Source organism: Vombatus ursinus, unplaced genomic scaffold, assembly GCF_900497805.2.
Source record: "Vombatus ursinus unplaced genomic scaffold, bare-nosed wombat genome assembly UNPS02014159.1, whole genome shotgun sequence".
NCBI lineage: Eukaryota > Metazoa > Chordata > Mammalia > Diprotodontia > Vombatidae > Vombatus > Vombatus ursinus.
The window spans coordinates 114,187-119,837 of NW_020953937.1; the positions used below are offsets into that span (position 1 = coordinate 114,187).

Here is a 5,651-nt window from a genome sequence, read left to right on the forward strand (position 1 = left end):
TTGGATTGCAAAACCTATACCAGCTTCCCGGTGTTCCCCTTCACTGCGGCCACTCCAGAATAATGTGTATCCAGCTCCAACCTTGGCCTTCACTTGCCTGCCTTGTTTCACTCAGAGCTGCTATTTGGATGTGATGCCTTCTGAGTTCTTTCACAACAAGAGCTGTTCATCTTTCAGGTCTACTGGATTTTGTGTCATCCCTAAGTGTCTGCACAATCCATAGACCAATGGTGAATGGAATCATCTTTTCAAAAGTTTTTTGTACATTTTTATGAGTTCTGACCAAAGGGTAGGATCCCCACCTGTTGTGGTAAGCAGACCAGCTTTAGGTTGGGTGAAACAGATAATTTTAAGAATACTTTTTCTAGCCCCTTCAGCATGCCAGGAGGTGAGCAGTGTGGTCCTTTAAAAAGGCTGCCCAGGTCCCTCCCCGACTTCGACCCCAGCCCAACCCAGACCCAGCGTCTGCCCCAGCACCCGCCGTAGCCCAGCCATAGGCCCAGGACCAAGCCCCAACTCCAGTGCCAGCACCAGCCCCCCTTGGGCCTGGGCTCCCCAGCGGCTGCATGGTCTGGCTGCATTTGGTCACCCTCACCGAGGGTGTGGGCACATCATCGGCACTCTGCTGGGAGCAACTGACAGGCACTCATTTGGAAGTCACCAACTGCTTTTCAGTGCCACATAATAAGTTTGAGGATGAGGTTGCTGTGGACATGGAATTTGCTAAGAATATGTACAAATTACACAGGAAAGTCTCTCCAAGCGAACTTAGTCTGGGCTGGTATGCCACAGGTCATGACGTCACCAAACACTCAGTGCTGATTCAGGAGTTCTACAGCTGGGAGGCCCACAGGCCCATTCATCTTACTGGGGACACCAGCCTCCAGAATGGACGAACAAGCATCAGAGCTTCTGTCAGTGCTTCCCTGGGTACTCCTGGAAAAATAACGGGAGTGTCGTGCACCCCACTGACAGTGAAATATGTCTACTATGATACTGAGCGAATTGGAGTTGACCTGATCGTGAAGACACATTTCAGCCTCAACCGTGTGACTGGCCTTTCCAGTGATCTGCAGCGAGGTGGTGGGGCATCAGCCCGGACGCAGGATGCTCTGAGCACGGTGCTGCAGGACGCTGAGGATGTGCTGTCTGGACAGGCGTCCGCTGACTACACCATGGGCCGTTTCCTGACGGGCCTGGTCAACCAGGTTCCCGAGATTGCCCCAGAGGACTTCGAGAGCACACTGAACAGCAACATCAATGGCCTGCCGATGGTGACTTACCTTGCCAACCTAACCCAGTCACAGATTGCTCTCAACGAGAAGCTTGTGAGCCTGTGATGAAACCAGTGAGCAGCAGCCACAGCCAGCAGCTCCACCCGATATGGGTCCTCCCTTGCAGCAGAAGAAAAGTGGATTCTTCTTTAACCATCATCTTTAAGTTGCCTGTTTCTGTAGATGAGCTGTTTATAACTCCAAAGAAATCACAGACATCCCTTTTCCAAAAAAAAATAAACTAAAATAAAATAAAAATAAAAAGGCTGCCCAGACAGTTGGGGGCTGCCAAATCCCACTGTTGCTTCAGCCCGGTGAGAAATGTCCCTATTCTCTGGGCCAGGATTGTGACTACAACGCCCAGTGTTTCCCCACCTACTGCTTCGTCACTCGTCTCTCGCTACAAGTAGGTAAAAGTGGTAAAAATGGTATGTGTCACATCTGTTGAGTAGCGCATAATTTTGATTTCAGTGAGGCAGAATTGCTCAAAGTTGTTGGCCTCTCTCTTCCAGAGTCATCAAAGTCCAGGGACAAGACAAAAGTCAAAATAATTGGCTTGGATGTGGTGGATGACCTAGGTGTCTTCAATGTCTAACCAAGCTCTTAAGTGCTCCACAGGGACGACTCCAGCTGCTTTTGCTGCAGTTGGAACAAATTGTTCACATCTGCCTATTTGGCCAGAGAAGTCTTCATATGCTCAGGGTAGGACCACCCCCCCCGCAACTGACCAACGGGTTTGAGGCCAGTCACTTACCCTCACCCAGGGTTAACCCATCTGCTGGTGCAGTCACTGTGCATAGCACAGCTTCTGGGAGTCACAGGTGAGGCTTGGGTGGCATATGGACACCAAAGTGGATGAGCAGCCTGACAAAGGACTCAGCTGTCCTCACCCCATGAATACCCATACACCCCAATGCCAAATGATGCAACTATGACATCTCCTAGGATTTACTTGGATGGACTTTTAAATGGACTATTTTCTCAAAGGAGATCCTTCTCACCAGATTTGCACTGTGAAACCTTGAGTCAGCAAGCAGTGTATTGGTCTAATCATCTGCAGTGATCGGTATGACTGAGTTACTCTGTTATTTTTCTGTCTTCTCATGGAAGACCCAAGTGTCAACTTTGGGCACTTTCAGTAATACCACGCACTCATCAAATTCTTTATCCCAGGCAAAGCAGAGTCAGGGAGGCATCGTACTATGGAATGTCTGGGCCTACAGACCACCCAGTACGCCTAGGTTCCTCCAGCCTCTCCTTGAAAGTCTAGTAACAAGGTAGGAATTTCTACCTCTGTTCTGTTTGTTTTGAGATTAAAGTCATTTCCCTGTATCAAAAGTCCCCAGAAGTAGGCTGACTACATTGAATTTTTCAATATGCTCTAATGCATCCATTTTAAGTGCTAGTCAGTTCACACTCCCAGAGGACCTGTACCCTTCATGCCATCGAGAATGTGATGTGGGGCCATCCTGAACATATGTTAGGAACAGAAGTTGGAGCAGTGATTTTTCTAAGTCATAGAGTTACTTAGAGAACTTTAACTGCCCTGAGTTATAAGGGAGCTGTAGCACCTGGGGCTCCCCCTCTCACAAGTAGGACCCCTAGAAAAGATTATCCTAAGTTCAGAGTGCTCTAGGGTTTCCCATCCACTCAGAAAACAACAGTCCACTGATACCTTTACTTTTCCTGGTTCAATCAGCAAACCTAATTCAAAAGAAAGGCATTTCATTAAATCACAGAGTAAGGATAATAGTGATGGAATATTTTCCCCCATAAACATAACATTTCCTACCCCACACATACTATCAGTCGGAAGAGTACACACACACACACACACACACACACACACACACAGCACCCATGTGGAGGGATACATGGATCTGACACTGTAGGGTCACCAATGTCTTTTTTTGTTATACTAAACATAAATAAAACAAACATTTCCATAACAAAGTGGAATAGAAACAAACAAAAAAAAAGGATTGCACCTGAAACCAAAAATCTATTCTATACAACTTGCTATTCCTTTTAAATATACAACAAAGTTATCCTATAACTTTCTTTTTTTATCCCTCTCTCCCCACACTCTAGAAATGGCTACCATTAGACACAAGTGTGTGTGTGTGTGTGTGTGTGTGTGTGTGTGTGTGTGCTCTTTCTCTGGATCAGATAGCATCGTCCTTCACAGCACCTTTGTAGTTAATTTGGGTATTTATAATAGTCACAATGACTCAAAGTTGTTCTTCAAACAACATTGTTATTACTGATGCAATGTACTCTTGATTCTACTCATTTTATTCTGCATTATTTCATGTAAGTCTTTCCATGTTTTTCTCAAATCACAGAGCTCATCATTTCTTATAGTAGAGTAATATTCCATCACGAATATACCCCCCAATTTGTTCAGCCATTCCCCAATTGATGGACATCCCTGCAATTTCCAATTCTTTGCCACCACAAAGATAGCTGCTATAAATATTTTAGAACATATAGGTTCTTTTCCTTTTTCTCTAATCATCTTGGGAAACAGACCTAGTAGTGGTATTGCTGGGTCAAAGGGGATAGACAGTTTAATAACTCTTTGGACATAATTCCAGATTGCTCTCCAGAATAGTTGCATCAGTCCACAATTCCACCAACAATGAATTAGTGTCCCAATTTTTCTACATGCCCTCCAATATTTGTCACTTTCCTCTTTAATCATTTTAGCCCATCTGAGAGATGTAAAATGATATCTCAAGGTTGTTTTACTTTGCATTTCTGTAATCAATAATGATTTAGAGCATTTTTTATATGATTATAAATTGTTTTGATTTCTTCAATGGAAAACTGCCTGTTCATATCCTTTCACCATTTATCAATCGGGGAATGACTAATATTCTTATAGATATGACAAAGTTCTTTATATATTTGAGATATGAAACCTTTATCTAAGAGATTATCTATGAAAGATTTTTCCCCCAATTTTCTGTTTTCTTTCTAATCTTGGATACGTTGGTTTTATTTGTACAAAACCTTTTTAATTTAATGTAATCACAATTACCTATTTTACACCCCATAATGCTCTCTCTCTCTCTTGTTTGATTGTAAATTGTTCACCTGTCCATAAGTTTAATAGGTAATATGTTCCATGTTCTTCAGATATCTCCCTTTATATCTACATCACATGTCCATTTTGACCTTATCTTGGTAAATGGTGTAAGATATTAGTCTATGCCCAATTTCTGCCAGACTGCTTTCCAGTTTTCCAACAATTTTTTTTTTTACCAAATAATGAGTTCTTGTCCTGAAAACTTAAGGTTTTTTTTTTAAGGCACTTAACTTTTTTTTTTTTCAGGCAATTGGGGTTAAGTGATTTACCCAGGGTCACACAGCTAGTAAGTGGCAAGCATTTGGTCTGTGGCCGGATTTGAATTCATGTCCTCCTGACTTTAGGGCCAGTGCTCTATCCACTGCGCCATCTATCTGTCCTGGCGAAAACTTAAGTCTTTATGCTTGTCAAACACTAGGTAACTATATTCATTTGCTGCTGTAAATTGTATATCTGCTCTGTTCCACTGATCTACCTTTTTTATTTCTTAGCCAGCCCCAGATACTTTTGATAATGACTGCCTTATAATTTAAGATCTGATACTGCTAAACCTCCTTCATTTGCATTTTTTCCTCATAATTTCCTTTGATATTCTTGACCTTTCATTCTTCCAGATGAATTTTATTATTATTTTTTCTAGCTCAGTAAAATAAGATTTTGGTAATTTGATAGGAATGGCATTGAATATATAGATTAATTTTGGTAAAATTACCATTTTTATTCTCATGTCCCTGCCTACCCACAAACAATTAATATTTCTCCATTTATTTAAATCTGATTTTATTTGCATACTTTTTTAATGATTTTGTTCACGTAGTTCCTGGGTTTATTTTGGCATGTATACTCCCAGATATTTTATATATCATCAATGTCTTTCAATGTTTTCATTGTGAAATTCTTACTGAGTCTGCTGCCCCAGAAATCTCATGTGTTCTCTACCATCTAGTGCCCTGCTGGTTTCATGGTCACTGTTACATATTTATCAAGTGTTCAGGTGATACATTTCTGGTAAGGATAGCTAACCTATTGGAAGACAGAATCACTATCTCCACCCATCACCCACCCCCTTGCCTAAATATCTTAATAGGCTAGGACAAAGACCTAAAGGGAAAAAAAATGTTAATTCCTTCATTTGGATTCAAGGATTGGGCTGGTGAGTAACATATAAATCATGTTATAAAAGATTTGAAGAATTGTGACCAACCCCTATCCCCCAAAGACTGGAGAAGACACAACTTGGGGAGGGCATGACAGATGCCTTTGAATACTTTAAGAGCAATATATGT

The 5,651-nt window shown here is 42.0% G+C and overlaps 1 pseudogene; it reads left to right on the forward strand.

Annotated features, from left to right (window-relative positions):
- Window positions 1-378: 378 nt before the first annotated feature.
- Window positions 379-3,256, forward strand: LOC114040939 (annotated as a pseudogene).
- Window positions 3,257-5,651: the final 2,395 nt, after the last annotated feature.